General features: G+C 46.7%; 1 protein-coding gene and 1 long non-coding RNA gene across 7 annotated transcripts in view; one reads left to right on the forward strand and one right to left on the reverse strand.

Annotated features, from left to right (window-relative positions):
- Positions 1-13,208, reverse strand: part of LOC130355737 (T-cell receptor-associated transmembrane adapter 1) — a 178,176-nt gene that overhangs the window by 26,807 nt on the left and 138,161 nt on the right. Inside the window, exon 1 of one of the 6 annotated variants that reach the window (XM_056556302.1) lies at positions 9,800-9,874. The exons of the other annotated variants lie outside the window; for them this stretch is intronic. The gene's annotated coding sequence lies outside the window, so the exon portion shown is untranslated. Of the gene's footprint in view, positions 1-9,799; positions 9,875-13,208 lie in introns of those variants that run through there. 6 annotated transcript variants of the gene reach the window in all.
- The window catches only part of LOC130355739 (uncharacterized), a 61,402-nt gene that overhangs the window by 22,691 nt on the left and 25,503 nt on the right, over positions 1-13,208 (forward strand). The gene's annotated exons all lie outside the window — the stretch shown is intronic.

Raw genomic sequence — 13,208 nt, forward strand, 5'->3', positions numbered from 1 at the left:
TACGGATAATAACCAAAATCGTGATTATCGGCCAATAATATCGGCCATACCGATAATCGGCCGATCCCTATTATCGGGAGCCACCCAAATGATATCTCCGCTATGGCTAGGCAGTGAAATGAGAGTCCATGACCAGGTTGTGGTTTAACGGAGGCTTTACTGAGGTCAGACAGTTGTTATAGTCTCTACAGCTTGGCCAGAATCCCAGAGAGGTGGCCAGGAACACAGAATGACCTTGCAGCTTGCTGGGATTAGTAATAGACTTTAGATCAGCCACGCAGACTAAGATAGACTTGACTTTGGAATGGACTTAAGCCTTGGCTGGACTGTAGGTAGTGACAGCAGACTTACTGGTAGTGGCTGTATTTGAGGCCTTCTAGGTACATGGAAACTAGCACTGATACATCTGGTCTCTCTGTTCCTCAGCAGCAAAAAACTAGAAGCCCAAAGGTCAAGCTGTGGGTCATGTGTTAAGCTGGTGCTCTCTGGGTAACATGTGATAACATCATGTGAACATATCATGTGACCTCCACAGGTCCTTAACACCTTATATACAAAATACATAACTTTATACTGACTATACATATAGTATATAACCTTGTACTGGCTAGACATAGTAATACCAACTTCGGTATGGGGGAGACACTGCAGGAGAGCCCCCAGGACACTGAGGGACTCAACCTGAGAGGGCCTAAGGTTATTGTACAGGATTGCATCCTGTACTGGGACATTCAGGGCTGCCATCAGAAATTTTGGGGCCCCTTACACAGCTCAAAGGCCTGGGCCCCACCCCCCATGGCCCGCCCCAACTCCACCCATATGGCCATGACTCCGCCCCCAGACCTAAATATTAATGCTATATTTAATTAGTTTGGACATGTGTGATGAATGAGGCGATACCACATATGTATATGTTTAATTTTATTGGAAAAAGGGAAAAGGGAGATGAAACAAACTTTTATTAGGGAAGGGGCTTATTCACATTAATTACTTTTTTTTTTCTTTTACACATTTTTTCACAATAATTTTATCCCCATAGGATATGATTTCGTCACGGTGGTATTGATTAGCCCGCTGGAGCCAATTTCCAGCATTTAGGCGTCTAAAGGGTTAATCGCCCGATCGGCATGTCAGCAATTAGCCACGGGTCCCTGCTGCTGATAGCAGCCTGGACCCACTGGGTATGAAACTCTCAGCTTTTGAGCACGCTTTAAATTGCAAAAGTGGTTGCAGGGCGTACACTTATGCCCTGTATGCTTAAAGGGTTACTCCGCACCCCAGCGTCCGCAAAATTCCACCTCACACTGGAACATTGAGTTCCTGGACGCTGTGTGTGGGCTTCCGTGTTCAGGCCCGCCCCCTCGTGACGTCCCGGACTGCCCCATCAATGAAAGTCTATGGGAAGGGGGTGCGACAGCCGTCACACCCCCTCCCATAGACTTGCATTGAGGGGGCGGGAGGTGATGTAAAAAGGGGGCGGGCATGAACACGGAAGCCCGCACACAGCATTCAGGAACTCAATGCTGGAGAGCGGAGTAACACGCTGGGGAGCGGAGTAACCCTTTAAGGGATTATGCAATAAAAGCAACTATTAACAGAGAGGCCTACCCAAACTATATGGGGGCTTCATATAGTTTGGGTGGGCCCCTCTGTTAACCCCTTAACGACGCCGGACGTAAAGGTCCTGGTGAGCTGGTACTTAACGCACCAGGACGTACATTTACATCCTATACATAACCACGAGCATCGGAGCGATACTCGGGTCATGCGCAGCAGGTCCCGGCTGCTGATGGTAGCCAGGGACCCGCGGTAATGGCACATATCTGCAATCGCACGGATGTCCGCCATTAGATGCCGTGATCCATACAGATCATGGCATCTGCAGCATTGCGGTCACTAAAATGGATGATCAGATCGCTGGCAGTGCTGCCGCGGCGATCCGAACATCCAGAGAGGTAGATGGAGGTCCCCTCACCTGCCTCCGCTGCCTTCCACATGTCTTCTGCTCTGGTCTGCGATCGAGCAGACCAGAAGAGAAGATGACCGATAATACTGATCAGTGCTATGTCCTATGCATAGCACTGAACAGTATTAGCAATCGAATGCTTGCTATAAATAGTCTCCTATGGGGACTATTAAAGTGTAAAAATAGAAGTTAAAGAAGAAAAAAGTAAAAAAAAAAATTGAAAAACCCCCTCCCCAATAAAAACGTAAATTTTCCCATTTTCCCTATTTCACCCCCAAAAAGTGTAAAAATATTTATTTTATATACATATTTGGTATCGCTGTGTGTGTAAATATCCAAACTATTAAAATATAATGTTAATGATACCGTACGGTGAACGGCGTGTACGTAAAAAAAAAAGTCCAAAATAGCTGCTTTTTTATAACATTTTATTCCCCCAAAAAATTAAGAAAAAATGTATTAAAAGTTTTATATAAGCAAATATGTATCTATAAAAAGTACAGATCACGGCACAAAAAATTAAAAAGTTACAGGTCTTCAAAATAGGGGGATTTTAAGCGTACTAATTTGGTTAAAAAGTTTGCGATTTTTTTTATCGCAACAGTAATGGATAAGTATGTAATCATGTAAATCATTTAATCGTATTGACCCAAAGAATCAAGAACACATGTCTATTTTACCATAAATTGTATGGCATGAAAATGAAACCTTCCAAAATTAGCAAAATTGTGGTTTTCTTTTTAATTTCCACACACATAGTATTTTTTTTTTTTTCGTTGCGTCATACAATGTATGGTAAAGTGAGTGATGGCATTACTACGGACAACTGGTCATGCAAAAAAACAAGCCCTAATACTAGACTGTGGATACAAATATAAAAGAGTTATGATTTTTTGAAGGCGAGGAGTAAAAACGAAAACTTAAAAATAAAATTGTCCTTAAGGCCCAAATGGGCTGAGTCCTTAAGGGGTTAATAGTTGCCCCCTTATAGTTGTTGTAGGCCTGGGGGAAACTATTTGCAAAGAGGGCCTACAAACACTATGATATTCACTCAATTTCCCATTCAGGCTTATGCCTTCCTGGGACTAATTTCCCAAAACTTGGTGTGTCATTTCAAATGCAGCGTTCGGACAGTATCAATAATTGATAAAATAAAAAATTAGGATTTTTTTTTTCCAAACAAATGAAAAGTGGCATACATGTATAAATGGGAGTGTATAAATTAACCCCCATCTGACCCAATGCCTGTGATTTTAATTCACAATTTTAGATTTTTCACGATTTATATATTCTTTTAAAAGCCACAATAAAAGTTACATTTTATGTTCTAGGGTTTCCGAGTTTTGGGAAATTAGTCCCAGGAAGGCGTAAGCCTGAATGGGAAATTGAGTGAATATAGTGAACCCCAGGGATTTCCCTTATGGGTAATTTGGATTGATATACAACCACTATGATGGCACAACTTGTCCCTATATTGTTGCCCCTATATTGTTAGTTGTAGGCCTCTCTCTGCTAACGCACTGTAACAAACCTCCTCCTCATGTAATCTCCTTACTGTCACGATGCCGGCGGGCAGGTAGTGGATCCTCTGTGCCAGAGAGGGATTGGCGTGGACCGTGCTAGTGGATCGGTTCTAAGTCACTACTGGTTTTCACCAGAGCCCGCCGCAAAGCGGGATGGTCTTGCTGCGGCGGTAGTGACCAGGTCGTATCCACTAGCAACGGCTCAACCTCTCTGACTGCTGAAGATAGGCGCGGTACAAGGGAGTAGACAGAAGCAAGGTCGGACGTAGCAGAAGGTCGGGGCAGGCAGCAAGGATCGTAGTCAGGGGCAACGGCAGGAGGTCTGGAACACAGGCTAGGAACACACAAGGAAACGCTTTCACTGGCACAATGGCAACAAGATCCGGCGAGGGAGTGCAGGGGGAGTGAGGTATAAATAAGGAGTGCACAGGTGAACATACTAATTGGAACCACTGCGCCAATCAGCGGCGCAGTGGCCCTTTAAATCGCAAAGACCCGGCGCGCGTGCGCCCTAGGGAGCGGGGCCGCGCGCGCCGGGACAGGACCGACGGAGAGCGAGTCAGGTACGGGAGCCGGGGTGCGCATCGCGAGCGGGCGCCACCCGCATCGCGAATCGCATCCCGGCTGGAGGCGGTATCGCAGCGCCCCGGGTCAGTGGATCTGACCGGAGCGCTGCAGTGAGGAGAGTGTAGCGAGCGCTCCGGGGAGGAGCGGGGACCCGGAGCGCTCGGCGTAACAGTACCCCCCCCCTTGGGTCTCCCCCTCTTCTTAGAGCCTGAGAACCTGAGGATCAGACTTTTGTCTAGAATATTGTCCTCAGGTTCCCAGGATCTCTCTTCTGGACCACAACCCTCCCAATCAACTAAAAAAAAGGTTTTCCCTCTGACCTTCTTGGATGCCAGAATCTCTTTGACGGAGAAGATGTCCGAGGAGCCGGAAACAGGAGTGGGGGAAACAAGTTTGGGAGAGAAACGGTTGATGATAAGTGGTTTAAGAAGAGAAACGTGAAAGGCATTAGGAATACGAAGAGAAGGAGGAAGAAGAAGTTTGTAAGAGACAGGATTAATCTGGGACAAAATTTTGAAAGGACCAAGATAGCGTGGACCCAACTTGTAGCTAGGGACACGGAAGCGGACATATTTAGCGGAGAGCCATACCTTGTCTCCAGGAGAAAAAATGGGAGGAGCTCTTCTTTTCTTATCCGCAAATTTCTTCATGCGTGATGAAGCCTGTAAGAGAGAATTTTGGGTCTCTCTCCAGATGATGGAAAGATCACGAGAGATTTCATCCACAGCGGGCAGACCAGAGGGCAAGGGGGTAGGGAGGGGGGGAAGAGGGTGACGGCCGTACACCACGAAAAATGGGGATTTGGAGGAAGATTCAGAGACTCTGAAGTTATACGAGAATTCGGCCCATGGTAGAAGATCTGCCCAATCATCCTGGCGGGAGGAAACAAAATGTCGTAAATAATCACCCAAAACCTGGTTAATTCTTTCTACTTGTCCATTGGATTGAGGATGATATGCAGAAGAAAAGTTTAATTTAATCTTGAGTTGTTTACAGAGAGCCCTCCAGAATTTTGACACGAATTGGACGCCTCTATCCGAGACGATTTGTGTGGGCAACCCGTGAAGACGAAAAATGTGTACAAAAAATAGTTTAGCCAACTGAGGCGCTGAAGGAAGACCAGGAAGAGGGATGAAATGTGCCATTTTGCAGAATCGATCAACGACCACCCAAATAACAGTGTTGCTACGGGATGGGGTAAGTCAGTAATAAAATCCATACCAATCAGAGACCAAGGCTGTTCGGGGACAGGCAGAGGATGAAGAAAACCAGCGGGCTTCTGGCGAGGAGTCTTATCCCGGGCACAGACAGTACAGGCTCGCACAAAGTCCACGACATCCGTCTCCAGAGTCGGCCACCAATAGAAGCGAGAGATGAGTTGCACAGATTTCTTGATGCCTGCATAACCTGCGAGATGGGAGGAGTGACCCCATTTGAGGATTCCGAGGCGTTGGCGTGGAGAGACGAAGGTCTTTCCTGGAGGAGTTTGCCTGATGGAGGCTGGAGAAGAGGAAATCAGGCAGTCAGGAGGAATGATGTGTTGCGGAGAGAGTTCAACTTCCGAAGCATCCGAGGAACGAGAGAGAGCATCGGCCCTAATGTTCTTATCGGCAGGCCGAAAGTGAATTTCGAAATTAAATCGGGCAAAGAACAGAGACCACCTGGCCTGGCGAGGATTCAGCCGTTGGGCAGACTGGAGGTAGGAGAGGTTCTTGTGATCGGTGTAAATAATAACTGGAAATCTTGATCCCTCCAGCAGATGCCTCCATTCCTCAAGTGCTAATTTAATGGCTAGAAGCTCTCGATCCCCGATGGAGTAGTTCCTCTCCGCCGGAGAGAAGGTCCTAGAAAAAAAACCACAAGTAACAGCATGCCCAGAAGAATTTTTTTGTAGAAGGACCGCTCCAGCTCCTACAGAGGAGGCATCAACCTCCAATAGGAAGGGTTTAGATGGGTCAGGTCTGGAGAGCACGGGAGCCGAAGAAAAGGCAGACTTGAGCCGTTTAAAGGCGTCTTCCGCTTGAGGAGGCCAAGACTTGGGATCGGCATTTTTTTTGGTTAAAGCCACAATAGGAGCCACAACGGTAGAAAAATGTGGAATAAATTGCCTGTAATAATTGGCGAACCCCAAAAAACGTTGGATAGCACGGAGTCCGGAGGGACGTGGCCAATCTAAGACGGCAGAGAGTTTGTCTGGATCCATTTGTAGTCCCTGGCCAGAGACCAAGTATCCTAGGAAAGGAAGAGATTGGCATTCAAACAGACATTTCTCTATCTTGGCATAAAGTTGATTGTCACGAAGTCTCTGAAGAACCATACGGACATGCTGGCGGTGTTCTTCTAGATTGGCAGAAAAAATCAGGATATCGTCCAGATATACAACAACACAGGAGTATAAGAGATCACGAAAAATTTCATTAACAAAGTCTTGGAAGACGGCAGGGGCGTTGCACAGGCCAAAGGGCATGACCAGATACTCAAAGTGTCCATCTCTAGTGTTAAATGCCGTTTTCCATTCATCCCCCTCTCTGATGCGGATGAGATTATAAGCACCTCTTAAGTCCAGTTTGGTAAAGATGTGGGCACCTTGGAGGCGATCAAAGAGTTCAGAGATGAGGGGTAGGGGGTAGCGGTTCTTTACCGTGATTTTATTAAGACCGCGGTAGTCAATGCAAGGACGTAGAGAGCCATCTTTTTTGGACACAAAGAAAAATCCGGCTCCGGCAGGAGAGGAGGATTTACGGATAAAGCCCTTTTTTAAATTTTCCTGGATGTATTCAGACATGGCAAGAGTCTCTGGGGCGGACAGAGGATAAATTCTGCCCCGGGGTGGAGTAGTGCCCGGGAGGAGGTCAATAGGACAATCATAAGGCCTGTGAGGAGGTAGAGTCTCAGCTTGTTTTTTGCAAAAAACATCCGCAAAGTCCATATAGGCCTTAGGGAGACCGGTTACAGGAGGAACCACAGAGTCACGGCAAGGGGTACTGGGAACCGGTTTTAGGCAGTCCTTGAAACAAGAGGGCCCCCAACTCTTGATCTCCCCAGTGGACCAATCCAGGGTTGGGGAATGAAGTTGAAGCCAGGGTAGTCCAAGGAGAATTTCGGAAGTGCAATTGGGGAGGACCAAAAATTCAATCTTCTCGTGATGAGGTCCGATGCACATTAGAAGGGGCTCCGTGCGGAAACGTATGGTACAGTCCAATCTTTCATTGTTTACACAATTGATGTAGAGGGGTCTGGCGAGACTGGTCACCGGGATGTTGAACCTGTTGGCGAGAGAGGCCAAAATAAAATTTCCTGCAGATCCGGAATCCAAGAAGGCCATAGTAGAGAAGGAGAAGGCAGAGGCAGATATCCGCACAGGCACAGTAAGACGTGGAGAAGCAGAGTAGACATCAAGGACTGTCTCACCTTTGTGCGGAGTCAGCGTACGTCTTCCCAGGCGGGGAGGACGGATAGGACAATCCTTCAGGAAGTGTTCAGTACTGGCACAGTACAGGCAGAGATTCTCCATGCGGCGTCGTGTTCTCTCTTGAGGTGTCAGGCGAGACCGGTCGACCTGCATAGCCTCCACGGCGGGAGGCACAGGAACGGATTGCAGGGGACCAGAGGAGAGAGGAGCCGGGGAGAAAAAACGCCTCGTGCGAACAAAGTCCATATCCTGGCGGAGCTCCTGACGCCTTTCGGAAAAACGCATGTCAATGCGAGTGGCTAGATGAATGAGTTCATGTAGGTTAGCAGGAATTTCTCGTGCGGCCAGAACATCCTTAATGTTGCTGGATAGGCCTTTTTTAAAGGTCGCGCAGAGGGCCTCATTATTCCAGGATAATTCTGAAGCAAGAGTACGGAATTGTACGGCGTACTCGCCAACGGAAGAATTACCCTGGACCAGGTTCAACAGGGCAGTCTCAGCAGAAGAGGCTCGGGCAGGTTCCTCAAAGACACTTCGAATTTCCGAGAAGAAGGAGTGTATAGAGGCAGTGACGGGGTCATTGCGGTCCCAGAGCGGTGTGGCCCATGACAGAGCTTTTCCAGACAGAAGGCTGACTACGAAAGCCACCTTAGACCTTTCAGTAGGAAACTGGTCCGACATCATCTCCAAGTGCAGGGAACACTGGGAAAGAAAGCCACGGCAAAACTTGGAGTCCCCATCAAATTTATCCGGCAAGGATAGTCGTAGACCAGAAGCGGCCACTCGCTGCGGAGGAGGTGCAGGAGCTGGCGGAGGAGATGATTGCTGAAGCTGTGGTAGTAGCTGCTGTAGCATCACGGTCAGTTGAGACAGCTGTTGGCCTTGTTGCGCTATCTGTTGTGACTGCTGGGCGACCACCGTGGTGAGGTCAGCGACAACTGGCAGAGGAACTTCAGCGGGATCCATGGCCGGATCTACTGTCACGATGCCGGCTGGCAGGTAGTGGATCCTCTGTGCCAGAGAGGGATTGGCGTGGACCGTGCTAGAGGATCGGTTCTAAGTCACTACTGGTTTTCACCAGAGCCCGCCGCAAAGCGGGATGGTCTTGCTGCGGCGGTAGTGACCAGGTCGTATCCACTAGCAACGGCTCAACCTCTCTGACTGCTGAAGATAGGCGCGGTACAAGGGAGTAGACAGAAGCAAGGTCGGACGTAGCAGAAGGTCGGGGCAGGCAGCAAGGATCGTAGTCAGGGGCAACGGCAGGAGGTCTGGAACACAGGCTAGGAACACACAAGGAAACGCTTTCACTGGCACAATGGCAACAAGATCCGGCGAGGGAGTGCAGGGGGAGTGAGGTATAAATAAGGAGTGCACAGGTGAACATACTAATTGGAACCACTGCGCCAATCAGCGGCGCAGTGGCCCTTTAAAGCGCAAAGACCCGGCGCGCGCGCGCCCTAGGGAGCGGGGCCGCGCGCGCCGGGACAGGACCGACGGAGAGCGAGTCAGGTACGGGAGCCGGGGTGCGCATCGCGAGCGGGCGCCACCCGCATCGCGAATCGCATCCCGGCTGGAGGCGGTATCGCAGCGCCCCGGGTCAGTGGATCTGACCGGAGCGCTGCAGTGAGGAGAGTGTAGCGAGCGCTCCGGGGAGGAGCGGGGACCCGGAGCGCTCGGCGTAACACTTACTACTGGGGTGACACACTGTAACAAACCCCATCCTCATGTTATTAACTTACTACTGGGGTGACACACTGTAACAAACCCCCTCCTCATGTAATCTCCTTACTACTGGGGTGACACACTGTAACAAACCCCATCCTCATGTTATTAACTTACTACTGGGGTGACACACTCTAACAAACCCACTCCTCATGTAATCTCCTTACTACTGGGGTGACACACTGTAACAAACCTCCTCCTCATGTTATCTCTTTACTACTGGGGTGACACACTGTAACAAACCTCCTCTTCATGTAATCTCCTTACTACTGGGGTGACACACTGTAACAAACCCCCTCCTCATATTATTAAATTACTACTAGGGTGACACACTGTAACAAACCTCCTTCTCATGTAATCCCCTTACTACTGGGTGACACACTGTAACAAACCCCCTCCTCATGTAATCTCCTTACTACTGGGTGACACACTGTAACAAACCCCCTCCTCATGTAATCTCCTTATTACTGGGGTGACACACTGTAACAAATCTCATGTTATTAACTTACTACTGGGGTGACAAACTGAAACAAACCACCTCCTCATGCTATTAACTTCCTACTGGGGTGACACACTGTAACAAACCCCATCCTCATGCTATTAACTTACTAATGGGGTGACATGCGACCTCCACTCCAGCTCAGCTCAGCCCTGCCTCCTCCACAGAATCACACAGGTCCTTCAACCACTATTACATCTATCCTGTACAGTCACAAGATGGTCACATGATAGTGACATCATCACAGGTCCTATACCATCAGCATCTAGGCCGTGGAGGAAGGGGGTAATGTGACAGCTCCTGACAGCAGGTAACTAGATAGAGGAATGCAGCCCCACCAGTGTCTTAGGGCTTCCTAAAAAAACAAAACTGTTGCTGCGGAAGGGTGCGCTGTAGGCAGCTGCCTTATATGTCTATGCGGTGCGCTGGGCCTGCTTACAAGTGGGACAGAAGGGGGCCGTTCCATTACAGTGGGACATGACCCCAAAAACGGGACTGTCCCGCTCAATCCGGGACATTTCGTGGGCCCCCAGTGGTCAGTGAGTGACAGACAGTCACTCACTGACACACACACAAAAAAGTCTGGGGCCAGCGGGGCCCCCCTTGAGCTCCGGGCCCCTTATCCGAGTATGGGTTGTACCCCCCCTGACAGCGGCCCTGGGGACATTACACCAGCGTAACTATTAGGGATATCCTCGGCCTACAGTTATCACATGTTCGGTCCCGGGGAGATAATATGTGCGTACGTGCGGCCGAATCGCACTGATATTCTGACAGAAGGTATTCTGACACATTTGCACAGCCCAGCCAATGACAGCTGTGCAAACAATGAGTATATAAATATGTAAAGGATGGGAGTGACCGGATCGAAGTGAGGGGGGCAGGCTGAGAGCGGGGAGGAGGCTAGGGGGGCCGGCTGAGAGAGGGGAGGATGATGAGAGCGGCAAAGTTTCATTTCCAAAATGGCCGCTGTCAGCCAAACACTCGGGGTAGGAAATTCATAATTGTGGCAGACAGGCTGTACTTCCAGATATCAGCACAGTCAAGGATGTGTGCAAGTAAGACAACTGAGGTAATTGACTTTCTTATATAACTTCTGCTAGCTTTACAATGCCATAAAATAACTTTGCTCCAGATTACTCATTTAATAGCCCCATGACGTAATTATGAACAAGGTGTCATCAAGTGGTTAAACTACCCTCTAATTGTTGAGGGGTCTCAAATCCAGAATTTTCCCTGGGGCCCATGGGACTCGAATTACGCCCCTGTCAAAGCAAAATTCAATGTTTCAAGGCTTAGACCATAGTTCAGGTTTCAGTAATAGTGTGAAATCCCTGGTATCAACAGTCAAATCCCTGGTACCTAGTCACTGTATACTGCAAGCAGATACTATCCGTTTTTAATTAGTGTGGGTTCAACATCTGGGATCACAACTTTATTGAAGTGAATTGGGCTGGCTCCAATTGCCTGTACAAAATAGGCTTAAGTTACCGCTGCGGTCTTTTCTTTCTTAGAACTGGTCCCAGATACTTCTTTGTAGATTGTAAACTCTTGTGTACAAGGTCTTCATCTTTCCTGCACCCCTAATTTCTAACAGATTGTAAGCTCTTGTATGCAGGGCACTATATCATCTTGTGCTCCCTCCCCTGCCCAGCACCAAATGGTTTACATTGATATATGGACATGTAATGAGCAAAGAGATTAAAATTTGGGCACAGGTTCGAAAACAATAAAGACTAGATAGAATAATTAAATAGCTAGCAACTCATGTACCGGTAATACTAGTTCACTCATAAATATAAATTATTTCATTTAGAATAAGAACACCCTTTTCAAGATGTGAAATATACACAAAAGTCACTGGGACAGTTCTGGTATTCATCACAGCAACCCCTTTATCAATTTGCTCTTAGGAACAGATACATTGTAAACTATGTTGTTCAGGTAGAACACCACTTTTTTCCTGTAAGTAATCAGTCCAGATAACCCTTCCAAAAATACTAAAACATTTTTTTTTTTGCTGCCAATAGCTAAAATAATAAAAGGCATAATAAATAGATCAGTCTAAGAAAATAACAAGTTGAGGCACTTTCTTACTAGAGCTCACATCGATCAATATGTTTCCCCAGTTCTGCAATATATTGCCTCGCCCATTACTATAACTTCCTAAATGTTATGCAGTGGCTTTAAATCCTCACCAAATATGCCCTTTAAAGTGTTCTCAAGAAATGAACATTTACTAGCTACTCAACTCCTTTTCTCCTTCATTGGAAACTCAATAAAATTTTACAAAACCACTGTTAAATTTATTGTCTCTTGTTCCATTCAGTTTTTTTTTAAAGTAAGGTGTCCTAGATAGATCAAAAGAAAAAAAAAATGTAGCCTGAAAACAAATGTTACATTACATTTACTATTGGGTTAGTATTGGCATTGTAGAAAAAAATATCAGACGTAACAGGATTCAAGAATAGAGAGAATCGGAAGTTGCAGAAAAAAATTAAACACAAATCTAAATTTATGTAAGATCTCAAATTACTAGCAGCCAAGTGATAAGTATTGTGAGACATGCATCATAGGCAAGTCTTAATACTGTTCCTTACTGATGTTACAGTATAATGAAATAACTAGCTAATCCACATAACATAAGAAAACAGAACTTGTTACCAAACAGTCCTTAATGACTTACATATCACACAGAAATGTCTTCAACTCCTAGAGGACGCAGGGCGTACATGTATGGCCTATTCTGGCTCCCAGTATATTAAGAATGCTCGTATGCTGAGCACGCTTAATACCCATAATACCGATAATCCCCATTTGGTCCGAGTAACACTTTTGATGCAGCGATCAATGTTGATTGAGGCATCTAAAAGTATTAAAATGATTTGCTGGTTAACTCAAGAAAGCTGAACAGGACCACCGTGGCAAAATCACGGGTCCCAATCAACTGAGAGGATGGGCGGAGGTCCCTTAGCTAACTCCGTCCCAGGCAGTCGACGCTTCAAATGTGCAGGCAGCACAGTATTGTTCAGTTTCTGTAATCGAAAGATTGTAGGTAGAATCTTTCTATGGGGACTGACAAATAGTGTAAATAATGTCAAAATGGAATGTCTCACATTGCCACTACACTTTTTTAGCGACTTTTTGATGTAAGCGAAAAGCTACAAATGATCTTGCAAAAGTATTTTCAGTTTTTACTTTGCAGTTGTAACGGATTGATTGTTGCAAATGTCGCACAAAAATTTGCAACCCCCTCCAAAACACTGCAAATCTACCCCAGCCCAGACCTGACTTACACAATTGTGTTTGTAGATCACTTATAAGAAGTCTTTTGTGCAGAAAAGTTGCAGAGAAGTGATTTGTTGTTTTTTTGCTTGCTTATGCACAATTTATTAACCCCCCCCCCCCATGATAGTATGATAAATATGTGGCACATAAGCAAAACCAAAGTAAAAATAAATGACTTCAAAACAGACTTTCAAAAGACAACCATGATAAATCTTCCCCCATGTTCCAAGA

This window comes from Hyla sarda, chromosome 2 (genome assembly GCF_029499605.1).
Source record: "Hyla sarda isolate aHylSar1 chromosome 2, aHylSar1.hap1, whole genome shotgun sequence".
Classification (NCBI taxonomy): domain Eukaryota; kingdom Metazoa; phylum Chordata; class Amphibia; order Anura; family Hylidae; genus Hyla; species Hyla sarda.